The sequence below is a fragment of the Lepisosteus platostomus genome, chromosome 5 (assembly GCF_059453375.1).
Source record: "Lepisosteus platostomus isolate fLepPlt1 chromosome 5, fLepPlt1.hap1, whole genome shotgun sequence".
In the NCBI taxonomy this organism is placed as follows: domain Eukaryota; kingdom Metazoa; phylum Chordata; class Actinopteri; order Semionotiformes; family Lepisosteidae; genus Lepisosteus; species Lepisosteus platostomus.
This window is the reverse complement of record NC_142615.1, coordinates 69,551,252-69,564,642: the sequence shown is the minus strand read 5'-3', so window position 1 is coordinate 69,564,642 and position 13,391 is coordinate 69,551,252. Positions and strand designations below refer to the sequence as shown.

At 58.3% G+C, this 13,391-nt stretch overlaps 1 protein-coding gene across 1 annotated transcript in view; it reads right to left on the bottom strand.

The window, feature by feature from the left end:
- The window catches only part of LOC148671962 (uncharacterized), a 360,178-nt gene that overhangs the window by 158,425 nt on the left and 188,362 nt on the right, over positions 1–13,391 (bottom strand). The gene's annotated exons all lie outside the window — the stretch shown is intronic.

Here is a 13,391-nt window from a genome sequence, read left to right as displayed (position 1 = left end):
AATTCCTCTCCACACTGTGGCACAGGAGAGGTATTGTGCTCCAGGGTAGATGCACTCAGATGATAGGAGCCCACGAGCCAAGAAACAAAAGCAAGCTCTTTCTCTGCGCAAGATAGGTGCAGAAATCTTCTGAGGGAGACCATGTGAGAGTGTGACAAAATGTGTGTCTCTCTCTGTGTGAGTGAGAGAGTGCGAGTAGGTCTGCGTGTAAGTTTGCGAGAGTATGTCTGTGTGTGACAGTGTAAATGTGTGTGTGAGAGGGTATGTCTGTGTGTTCGTACAAGTGTGTTTGTGAGAGAGTGTGAGTGAGTGTACGAGTGTGTGTGTGAGAGATTGTGAGAGTGTGAGTGAGTGTACGAGTGTGTTTGTGAGTGTGTGTGAGTGAGTGTACAAGTGTGTGTGAGAGATTGTGAGAGAGTGTGAGTGAGTGTACGAGAGTGTGTGAGTGAGTGTACGAGAGTGTGTGAGTGAGTGTACGAGTGTGTGAGAGATTGTGAGAGAGTGTGAGTGAGTGTACGAGTGTGTGTGAGAGAGTGTGAGTGTACGAGTGTGTGTGTGAGAGATTGTGAGTGTGAGTGAGTGTACGAGTGTGTTTGTGAGTGTGTGTGAGTGAGTGTACGAGTGTGTGTGAGAGAGATTGTGAGTGTACGAGTGTGTGTGTGAGAGATTGTGAGAGAGTGTGAGTGAGTGTACGAGAGTGTGTGAGTGAGTGTACGAGAGTGTGTGAGTGAGTGTACGAGTGTGTGAGAGATTATGAGAGAGTGTGAGTGAGTGTACGAGTGTGTGTGAGAGAGTGTGAGTGTACGAGTGTGTGTGTGAGAGATTGTGAGTGTGAGTGAGTGTACGAGTGTGTGTGTGAGATTGTGAGTGTGAGTGAGTGTACGAGTGTGTGTGTGAGAGATTGTGAGAGAGTGTGAGTGAGTGTACGAGTGTGTGTGTGAGAGATTGTGAGAGAGTCTGAGTGAGTGTACGAGTGTGTGTGAGAGAGTGTGAGTGAGTGTACGAGTGTGTGTGAGAGAGTGTGAGTGAGTGTACGAGTGTGTGTGTGAGAGATTGAGTGTACGAGTGTGTGTGTGAGAGATTGAGTGTACGAGTGTGTGTGTGAGAGAGTGTGAGTCAGTGTACGAGTGTGTGTGAGAGAGTGTGAGTGTACGAGTGTGTGTGTGAGAGATTGTGAGAGAGTGTACGAGTGTGTGAGAGAGTGTGAGTGAGTGTACGAGTGTGTGTGAGAGTGTGAGTGAGTGAGTGTACGAGTGTGTGTGTGAGAGATTGTGAGTGTGAGTGAGTGTACGAGTATGTGTGAGAGATTGTGAGTGTGAGTGAGTGTACGAGTGTGTGTGTGAGAGATTGTGAGTGTGAGTGAGTGTACGAGTGTGTGTGTGAGAGATTGTGAGAGAGTGTACGAGTGTGTATGTGAGAGATTGTGAGTGAGTGTGAGTGAGTGTACGAGTGTGTGAGAGAGTGTGAGTGAGTGTACGAGTGTGTGTGAGAGAGTGTGAGTGAGTGAGTGTACGAGTGTGTGTGTGAGAGATTGTGAGTGTGAGTGAGTGTACGAGTATGTGTGAGAGATTGTGAGTGTGAGTGAGTGTACGAGTGTGTGTGTGAGAGATTGTTAGTGTGAGTGAGTGTACGAGTGTGTGTGTGAGAGATTGTGAGAGAGTGTACGAGTGTGTATGTGAGAGATTGTGAGTGAGTGTACGAGTATGTGTGAGAGAGTCTGAGTGAGTGTATGAGTATGTGTGAGAGATTGTGAGAGTGAGTGAGTGTACGAGTGTGTGTGAGAGATTGTGAGAGTGTGAGTGAGTGTACGAGTGTGTGTGTGAGATTGTGAGTGTGAGTGAGTGTACGAGTGTGTGTGTGAGAGAGTGTGAGTGAGTGTACGAGTGTGTGTGAGAGAGTGTGAGTGTGAGTGAGTGTACGAGTGTGTGTGTGAGAGATTGTGAGTGAGTGTACGAGTGTGTGTGAGAGTGTGTGAGTGTACGAGTGTGTGTGTGAGAGATTGTGAGAGTGTGTGAGTGAGTGTACGAGTGTGTGTGAGAGAGTGTGAGTGAGTGAGTGTACGAGTGTGTCAGCCTGGGTGTCTCTAAGCAACCTGCCCCCGCTTCAGTACCACAACCCCTTATCTGACAGGAGTGGCTAGGTCACAAGTTCACACTCCTGTGTCTCTGGTGTGGACACAGCAGCACGCGGCCAGCAGCACAGAAGATAACCTGCTCATATCTGAAGAAACTGCACAGCTACATTTCCCTAATAAACCGTTAATGAACCAACTACCATACAAACGATCACACAGTAGCATTGTGTAGGACAGAGGACACAATGAAGTTTTCAATAGAGGGGTGGGGACCTTTGTGATTAAGATACTAGAATATGTAAATATCACCCAGTTACAGCTCTTCTCTCCTCTCTGCCCAGGTCGTCGCACCCTGGTCAGATACTCAGCTAGTGATAATGTTGCCTGAGTTCGTGAATTAGTTATGAAAACATACAGCACACCAGGTTATAGTCTTCCGTGTTTCAGACTGAAGAGACTCAGTTCCTCCAGCCTGTCAGTGTGGGACCCTCCCTTCAGACTGAAGAGACTCAGTTCCTCCAGCCTGTCAGTGTGGGACCCTCCCTCCAGACTGAAGAGACTCAGTTCCTCCAGCCTGTCAGTGTGGGACCCTCCCTCCAGACTGAAGAGACTCAGTTCCTCCAGCCTGTCAGTGTGGGACACTCCCTTCAGACTGAAGAGACTCAGTTCCCTCAGCCTGTCAGTGCGGGACACTCCCTTCAGACTGAAGAGACTCAGTTCCTCCAGTCTGTCAGTGTGGGACACTCCCTCCAGACTGAAGAGACTCAGTTCCTCCAGCCTGTCAGTGTGGGACACTCCCTCCAGACTGAAGAGACTCAATTCCCCCAGCCTGTCAGTGTGGGACACTCCCTCCAGACTGAAGAGACTCAGTTCCTCCAGCCTGTCAGTGTGGGACCCTCCCTCCAGACTGAAGAGACTCAGTTCCCCCAGCCTGTCAGTGTGGGACACTCCCTCCAGACTGAAGAGACCCAGTTCCTCCAGCCTGTCAGTGTGGGACACTCCCTTCAGACTGAAGAGACTCAGTTCCCCCAGACTGTCAGTGCGGGACACTCCCTCCAGACTGAAGAGACTCAGTTCCCTCAGCCTGTCAGTGTGGGACACTCCCTCCAGACTGAAGAGACTCAGTTCCCTCAGCCTGTCAGTGTGGGACAATCCCTCCAGACTGAAGAGACTCAGTTCCCTCAGCCTGTCGGTGTGGGACAGTCCCTTCAGACTAAAGAGACTCAGTTCCTCCAGCCTGTCAGTGTGGGACACTCCCTCCAGACTGAAGAGACTCAGTTCCTCCAGCCTGTCAGTGTGGGACCCTCCCTCCAGACTGAAGAGACTCAGTAGCACCGGGAGGACACGCAGACGTCTCCCACGACGAGAGAGTATCGCTTCCACAGCTCCGTGAAGCTGCCCCCCCCTACAGACGGCACAAACCATGAAACTCACCTCCTTCGTTAGTGCTGCTCTTGTCCCCGAGATACAGCGCCTTGTTCCCCTGGTGATCGCGTGACCACGCACAGCCGAGGGTACAGTCTGGACAGGACACCAGTCCATCACAGGACACACACACAGTCTGGACAGGACAGCAGCCCATCACAGGACACACACACACACACACACACACACACACACACACACACACACACACACACACACACACACACACACACACACACACACACACACACACACTCACCCTGGACAGGACACCAGCCCATCACAGGACACACACACACTCACACACCCTGGACAGGACACCAGTCCATCACAGGACACACACACACACACCCTGGAGAGGACACCAGCCCATCACAGGACACACACACACACACACACCCTGGACAGGACACCACTCCATCACAGGACACACACTCACACACCCTGGACGGGACACCAGTCCATCACAGGACACACACACTCACACACACACCCTGGACAGGACACCAGCCCATCACAGGACACACACACACACACCCTGGAGAGGACACCAGCCCATCACAGGACACACACACACACCCTGGAGAGGACACCAGTCCATCACAGGACACACACACTCACACACACACCCTGGACAGGACACCAGCCCATCACAGGACACACACACAGTCTGGACAGGACACCAGCCCATCACAGGACACACACACACACACACCCTGGACAGGACACCAGTCCATCACAGGACACACACACTCACACACACACCCTGGACAGGACACCAGCCCATCACAGGACACACACACACACACCCTGGACAGGACACCAGCCTCTCACAGGACACACACACACACACACACACACACACACACACACCCTGGACAGGACACCAGCCCCTCACAGGACACACACACACACACACACACACACAGTCTGGACAGGACACCAGCCAATCACAGGACACACACACACACACACACACACACACACACACACACACACACACACACACACACACACACACACACACACACAGACAGCCTGGACAGGACACCAGCCCCTCACAGGACACACACACACACACACACACACACACACACACACACACACACACACACACACACACACACACACACACACACACACACACACACAGACAGCCTGGACAGGACACCAGCCCATCACAGGACACACACACAGTCTGGACAGGACACCAGCCCCTCACAGGACACACACACACACACACACACACACACACACACACACACCCTGGACAGGACACCAGCCCATCACAGGACACACACACTCACACACAGCCTGGACAGGACACACACACACACACCCTGGACAGGACACCAGCCCATCACAGGACACACACACACACACGCACACACAGTCTGGACAGGACACCAGTCCATCACAGGACACACACACACACACCCTGGACAGGACACCAGCCCATCACAGGACACACACACACACCCTGGACAGGACACCAGCCCATCACAGGACACACACACACACACACACACAGTCTGGACAGGACACCAGTCCATCACAGGACACACACACACACACCCTGGACAGGACACCAGCCCATCACAGGACACACACACACACACACACACACAGTCTGGACAGGACACCAGTCCATCACAGGACACACACACACACACCCTGGACAGGACACCAGCCCATCACAGGACACACACACACCCTGGACAGGACACCAGTCCCATCACAGGACACACACACACACTCACAGACCCTGGACAGGACACCAGCCCCTCACAGGACACACACACACACACCCTGGACAGGACACCAGCCCATCACAGGACACACACACACCCTGGACAGGACACCAGTCCCATCACAGGACACACACACACACTCACAGACCCTGGACAGGACACCAGCCCATCACAGGACACACACACACACACCCTGGACAGGACACCAGCCCATCACAGGACACACACACACACACCCTGGACAGGACACCAGCCCATCACAGGACACACGCACACACACACACACACACACACACACACACACACACACACACACACACACACACACACACACACACACACACACACACACACACACACACAGTCTGGACAGGACACCAGCCCCTCACAGGACACACACACACACACCCTGGACAGGACACCAGCCCATCACAGGACACACACACACCCTGGACAGGACACCAGTCCCATCACAGGACACACACACACACTCACAGACCCTGGACAGGACACCAGCCCATCACAGGACACACACACACCCTGGACAGGACACCAGTCCCATCACAGGACACACACACACACTCACAGACCCTGGACAGGACACCAGCCCATCACAGGACACACACACACACACCCTGGAGAGGACACCAGTCCATCACAGAACACACACACACAGATATTTTGGGACTGGACGGACACTACCACATATAAAAAGTGAAGGAGAGATCGTTTCCAACTGCCCTGATGGCTGAATCAGTCCTCTGTAAACGCGAGCGTGAGCCGGAGGGGACCGGTGTGCTCTTGTGGGTGTGTTCCTGTGCTGGGATCGAGAGAGGAAAGACGGGGCAGTGGCAGAGAGGAGAGGAGAGTATAGAAGCGAACTGTATATATCTCTCTGTATTATAAGGCAGCGCAGACACGCCCCTTCGTCTCGTAGTGTGGAGACGGCCGGGACTCGTGCTGTCAGCGCTGGGATCGAGAGATCAGTTTCACGGTGACTCAGACGCCGCTCACCGCTTCAGGTCTGTCGAACCAGCTGACCGCGACGAGGGCGGGACACGGAGCCGAGGGCAGCACAGACCCTCAGGACCGCCGAGCCGGCCAGACTGGGCCGGTCCTCGCCCCAGTGCCCCCGACACCCGGAACGACACACACAGGTCCCTCCGCCCGCCTGTCACAGCCTGCAGTTCTGGACAGGGCCCCTAGGGGGAGCCCCTGCGTCGCGGACACCACCATATTCTCAGTGACCACAGCCTGGACACACACACTGGACACAGGCAGACCTGGCTGTCCAGAGAGGACAGGCTCAGTGACCACAGCCTGGACACACACACACTGGACACAGACAGACCTGGCTGTCCAGAGAGGACAGGCTCAGTGACCACAGCCTGGACACACACACTGGACACAGACAGACCCGGCTGTCCAGAGAGGACAGGCTCAGTGACCACAGCCTGGACACAGGCAGACCTGGAGTGCCCAGAGAGGACAGGCTGTGCTCCCACTGCCAGCGGGGAGAAATAGAGACAGAGGTGCACTTCCTACTGCACTGTGACAGATACTCTGGGATTAGAGAAACATTCTTCCCGAAATTCAGAAATCTAATCCCAGAGTTCCCACACCTGCCAGAATCACAACGGGTCCCAATCCTACTGGGAGAGGAAGGAGGGAACTCAGTTGATCTGGCAGCCCAGTATGTGATCTCCTGTCACAGCCTGAGGAACAGTGAGTCCGTCTCTCAATAATGCTCCAGCCGCCTACAGTATATGTCAATATTTTATAATATGTCTTTGTTGTAAATGTCTGTAGATTTTATTTTACTTCTGTTTTTTGTTCTGTTTCGTGTGAATTTGATTATTTTTATCTGCTTTGGCAACACTGATTGTACCCAGCGGTCATGCTAATAAAGCCCCTTGAATTGAACTGGGAAAAATATTCTCTCCTCCGACTCGGAACAGCGGCGCCGTGGAGCCCCGCCCCCGTGGGCTCCCCCCATTGGCCGCCCGTGACGTCACCCGGGCGCCGATTGGCCGGGCCTGACGTCACCCCTTGGGTGGGGGAGGAGATGCCTGAGGTCACGTCAGGGGAGAAACAAGACGGGTTTGGGCGGAGAGGACACGCGTGGCGTGTTCGTGGAAGGAAACCGCCCCGGACCTCAGGAGACCGCGTTCTCTCGCCGAGAGGAGCAGGGACAACCCCTGTCTTCCCTCTGACACTGTGGATCTCTCCTCCGTGGGACCAAGCCCGTCTTCCCGAGCAGACTGGGACAGAGCCGGGCGGGTGGACAGCTCCAGCGCACCTCGGGGGCACACCTCGGGGAGAGACGTGTGTCCGCAGACCGTGGTGTTTTGATAAATACCGTGTTTACCGTGTTTGTACAGTATGTCTGCTTCCCCGCCTGCACAATGAAGTGTTGTGATAGTTGTACACTGTGTCAGTACTGCTAGTGATGCAGACAGTCGTGATGAGAGCTCTCCACAGTAGGGACTGCACTGTACTACACACTGTGTTTGTACCCTGATCTCACTGCGCTGTCACTGCGCTGTCCTGTGTTTTTACCCAGATCTCACTGGGCTGTACTGCACTGTCCTGTGTTTTTACCCAGATCTCACTGCACTGTCCTGTGTTTTTACTCTGCTCTCACTGGACTGTCCTGTGTTTTTACCCTGCTCTCACTGGGCTGTACTGCGCTGTCCTGTGTTTTTACCCTGCTCTCACTGGGCTCTACTGCGCTGTCCTGTGTTTTTACCCTGATCTCACTGGGCTCTACTGCGCTGTCCTGTGTTTTTACCCTGCTCTTACCGGGCTCAGGCAGGCACCTCCCAGCAGCCCTCAGAGCTGTTCTTGTCTGGTTCCTGAATTTCTCCTCCTGTCGGAGACCACCCGCCTGTGGGAGCCCAGCTGTCTCCCCCCACCCCCACCTTAATCCCTTTCAATCGCCCCCCGCCCCCCGTCACGGGCCCTGCTGTCACCACGGCAACGACCTGCAGCCTGACCCCGTCGTCCTGACGGACAGTGTCTCCAGCACAGCGCCAGTACCACTGGTGATAATAACAGAAATAGTAAGGATTAACGGTCATCTTCATGAAGCACGTTTCCAAACCAGAAAAACACAACAGGGCTCCCCCGATGTGGGACACTGGAAAACTCCGAGCAGGAGTCAGGAGCTGGGACTGACAGGAACGGGCAGGAGAGGAGAGGAGAGGGCAGAGCTGGGCAGGAGAGGGCAGGAGAGGAGAGGAGAGGGCAGAGCTGGGCAGGAGAGGAGGGGAGAGGGCAGAGCTGGGCAGGAGAGGAGGGGAGAGGAGAGGAGAGGAGAGGGCAGAGCTGGGCAGGAGAGGAGAGGGCAGAGCTGGGCAGGAGAGGAGAGGAGAGGGCAGAGCTGGGCAGGAGAGGAGGGGAGAGGGCAGAGCTGGGCAGGAGAGGAGAGGAGAGGGCAGAGCTGGGCAGGAGAGGAGGGGAGAGGGCAGAGCTGGGCAGGAGAGGGCAGGAGAGGAGAGGAGAGGGCAGAGCTGGGCAGGAGAGGAGAGGAGAGGGCAGAGCTGGGCAGGAGAGGAGGGGAGAGGGCAGAGCTGGGCAGGAGAGGGCAGGAGAGGAGAGGGCAGAGCTGGGCAGGAGAGGGCAGAGCTGGGCAGGAGAGGAGAGGGCAGAGCTGGGCAGGAGAGGGCAGGAGAGGGCATGAGAGGGGAGGGCAGAGCTGGGCAGGAGAGGAGAGGGCAGAGCTGGGCAGGAGAGGGCAGGAGAGGAGAGGGCAGAGCTGGGCAGGAGAGGGCAGAGCTGGGCAGGAGAGGAGGGGAGAGGGCAGAGCTGGGCAGGAGAGGAGAGGAGAGGGCAGAGCTGGGCAGGAGAGGAGGGGAGAGGGCAGAGCTGGGCAGGAGAGGAGGGGAGAGGGCAGAGCTGGGCAGGAGAGGGCAGGAGAGGAGAGGAGAGGGCAGAGCTGGGCAGGAGAGGAGGGGAGAGGGCAGAGCTGGGCAGGAGATGTGAGGAGAGGGCAGAGCTGGGCAGGAGAGGAGAGGGCAGAGCTGGGCAGGAGAGGGCAGGAGAGGAGAGGGCAGAGCTGGGCAGGAGAGGGCAGGAGAGGAGGGGAGAGGGCAGAGCTGGGCAGGAGAGGAGAGGGCAGAGCTGGGCAGGAGAGGGCAGGAGAGGAGAGGAGAGGGCAGAGCTGGGCAGGAGAGGAGAGGGCAGAGCTAGGCAGGAGAGGGCAGGAGAGGAGAGGAGGGGAGAGGGCAGAGCTGGGCAGGAGAGGAGAGGGCAGAGCTGGGCAGGAGAGGGCAGGAGAGGAGAGGAGAGGGCAGAGCTGGGCAGGAGAGGAGAGGAGAGGGCAGAGCTGGGCAGGAGAGGGCAGGAGAGGAGAGGGCAGAGCTGGGCAGGAGAGGGCAGGAGAGGAGAGGAGAGGGCAGAGCTGGGCAGGAGAGGAGGGGAGAGGGCAGAGCTGGGCAGGAGAGGAGGGGAGGGGGCAGAGCTGGGCAGGAGAGGGCAGGAGAGGAGAGGAGAGGGCAGAGCTGGGCAGGAGAGGGCAGGAGAGGAGAGGGCAGAGCTGGGCAGGAGAGGAGAGGAGAGGGCAGAGCTGGGCAGAAGAGGGCAGGAGAGGAGAGGAGAGGGCAGAGCTGGGCAGGAGAGGAGGGGAGAGGGCAGAGCTGGGCAGGAGAGGGCAGGAGAGGAGAGGAGAGGGCAGAGCTGGGCAGGAGAGGAGAGGGCAGAGCTGGGCAGGAGAGGAGAGGAGAGGGCAGAGCTGGGCAGGAGAGGGCAGGAGAGGAGAGGAGAGGGCAGAGCTGGGCAGGAGAGGAGAGGGCAGAGCTGGGCAGGAGAGGGCAGGAGAGGAGAGGAGAGGGCAGAGCTGGGCAGGAGAGGAGAGGGCAGAGCTGGGCAGGAGAGGGCAGGAGAGGGCAGAGCTGGGCAGGAGAGGGGAGGGGAGAGGGCAGAGCTGGGCAGGAGAGGGCAGGAGAGGAGAGGAGAGGGCAGAGCTGGGCAGGAGAGGAGGGGAGAGGGCAGAGCTGGGCAGGAGAGGGCAGGAGAGGAGAGGAGAGGGCAGAGCTGGGCAGGAGAGGGCAGGAGAGGAGAGGAGAGGGCAGAGCTGGGCAGGAGAGGAGGGGAGAGGGCAGAGCTGGGCAGGAGAGGGCAGGAGAGGAGAGGAGAGGGCAGAGCTGGGCAGGAGAGGAGAGGGCAGAGCTGGGCAGGAGAGGGCAGGAGAGGAGAGGAGAGGGCAGAGCTGGGCAGGAGAGGAGAGGGCAGAGCTGGGCAGGAGAGGGCAGGAGAGGAGAGGAGAGGGCAGAGCTGGGCAGGAGAGGAGGGGAGGGGGCAGAGCTGGGCAGGAGAGGGCAGGAAAGGAGAGGAGAGGGCAGAGCTGGGCAGGAGAGGAGGGGAGAGGGCAGAGCTGGGCAGGAGAGGGCAGAGCTGGGCAGGAGAGGAGGGGAGAGGGCAGAGCTGGGCAGGAGAGGGCAGGAGAGGAGAGGAGAGGGCAGAGCTGGGCAGGAGAGGGCAGGAGAGGAGAGGAGAGGGCAGAGCTGGGCAGGAGAGGAGGGGAGAGGGCAGAGCTGGGCAGGAGAGGGCAGGAGAGGGCAGAGCTGGGCAGGAGAGGAGAGGGCAGAGCTGGGCAGGAGAGGAGGGGAGAGGAGAGGAGAGGGCAGAGCTGGGCAGGAGAGGAGAGGAGAGGGCAGAGCTGGGCAGGAGAGGGCAGGAGAGGAGAGGGCAGAGCTGGGCAGGAGAGGAGGGGAGAGGAGAGGAGAGGGCAGAGCTGGGCAGGAGAGGAGGGGAGAGGAGGGGAGAGGGCAGAGCTGGGCAGGAGAGGGCAGGAGAGGAGAGGAGAGGGCAGAGCTGGGCAGGAGAGGAGGGGAGAGGGCAGGGCTGGGCAGGAGAGGAGGGGAGAGGGCAGAGCTGGGCAGGAGAGGAGAGGAGAGGGCAGACCTGGGCAGGAGAGGAGAGGAGAGGGCAGAGCTGGGCAGGAGAGGGCAGGAGAGGAGAGGGCAGAGCTGGGCAGGAGAGGAGAGGAGAGGGCAGAGCTGGGCAGGAGAGGAGAGGAGAGGGCAGAGCTGGGCAGGAGAGGAGAGGAGAGGGCAGAGCTGGGCAGGAGAGGAGGGGAGAGGGCAGAGCTGGGCAGGAGAGGAGAGGAGAGGGCAGAGCTGGGCAGGAGAGGGCAGGAGAGGAGAGGGCAGAGCTGGGCAGGAGAGGAGAGGAGAGGGCAGAGCTGGGCAGGAGAGGAGAGGAGAGGGCAGAGCTGGGCAGGAGAGGAGAGGAGAGGGCAGAGCTGGGCAGGAGAGGAGGGGAGAGGGCAGACCTGGGCAGGAGAGGAGAGGAGAGGGCAGAGCTGGGCAGGAGAGGGCAGGAGAGGAGAGGGCAGAGCTGGGCAGGAGAGGAGAGGAGAGGGCAGAGCTGGGCAGGAGAGGAGAGGAGAGGGCAGAGCTGGGCAGGAGAGGAGAGGAGAGGGCAGAGCTGGGCAGGAGAGGAGGGGAGAGGGCAGAGCTGGGCAGGAGAGGGCAGGAGAGGAGAGGAGAGGGCAGAGCTGGGCAGGAGAGGAGGGGAGAGGGCAGGGCAGGGCAGGAGAGGAGGGGAGAGGGCAGAGCTGGGCAGGAGAGGAGAGGAGAGGGCAGAGCTGGGCAGGAGAGGAGGGGAGAGGGCAGGGCAGGAGAGGAGGGGAGAGGGCAGAGCTGGGCAGGAGAGGGCAGGAGAGGGCAGGAGAGGAGAGGAGAGGGCAGAGCTGGGCAGGAGAGGAGGGGAGAGGGCAGTGCAGGAGAGGGGAGGGGAGAGGGCAGGGCAGGACAGGAGAGGGCAGGAGAGGGGAGGGAAGGACAGGGCAGGGCAGGAGAGGGCAGGAGAGGGGAGGGAAGGACAGGGCAGGGCAGGAGAGGGCAGGAGAGGGGAGGGGAGGGCAGCACAGGACAAGAGAGGAGAGGGGAGGGCAGGACAGGAGAGGACAGCACAGGGCAGGGGATGGCAGGACAGGAGAGGACAAGAGAGGACAGGGCAGGACCGTGCTCGGAGCAGTGTAACCCTCGGCAGCTGTCATTCAGCCCCAGGCGCTATTATAGTGCCCCTGAATGCCCTCGGTGTCGTTCTCGGGGCTAGTAAACGCACAATCTGGGAGGTACACAACTGGAAGAGAGCCCAGAGCCTGAAATAACCTCCCGAACCGCCACCCGGATATCCACCCAGACCGGGAGAGCGCTGGACATGACTGCACACCCCCTCCTCCACCACGCTCTGTGTACAAAAGGGTCTCTGATACCCCCCTCCACCACTCTCTGTGTACAGAAGGGTCTCCTGCTCTCAGACACACACCCCTCCACCACTCTCTGTGTACAAAAGGGTCTCCTGCTCTCAGACCCACCCCTCCTCCACCACTCTCTGTGTACAGAAGTGTCTCTGATACCCCCCTCCACCACTCTCTGTGTACAGAAGGGTCTCCTGCTCTCAGACACACACCCCTCCACCACTCTCTGTGTACAGAAGTGTCTCTGACACCCCCTTCCACCACTCTCTGTGTACAGAAGAGTCTCCTGCTCTCAGACACACCCCTCCACCACTCTCTGTGTACAGAAGAGTCTCCTGCTCTCAGACACCCCCCTCCACCACTCTCTGTGTACAGAAGAGTCTCCTGCTCTCAGACACACCCCCTCCACCACTCTCTGTGTACAGAAGAGTCTCCTGCTCTCTCTGACACCCTCCTCCACCACTCTCTGTGTACAGAAGAGGCTCCTGCTCTCTCTGACACCCTCCTCCACCACTCTCTGTGTACAGAAGAGTCTCCTGCTCTCAGACACACACCCTCCACCACTCTCTGTGTACAGAAGAGTCTCCTGCTCTCAGACACACACCCTCCACCACTCTCTGTGTACAGAAGAGTCTCCTGCTCTCAGACACCCCCCTCCACCACTCTCTGTGTACAGAAGAGTCTCCTGCTCTCTCTGACACCCTCCTCCACCACTCTCTGTGTACAGAAGAGTCTCCTGCTCTCAGACACACACCCTCCACCACTCTCTGTGTACAGAAGAGTCTCCTGCTCTCAGACACCCCCCTCCACCACTCTCTGTGTACAGAAGAGTCTCCTGCTCTCAGACACACCCCCCTCCACCACTCTCTGTGTACAGAAGTGTCTCTGACACACCCCTCCACCACTCTCTGTGTACAGAAGAGTCTCCTGCTCT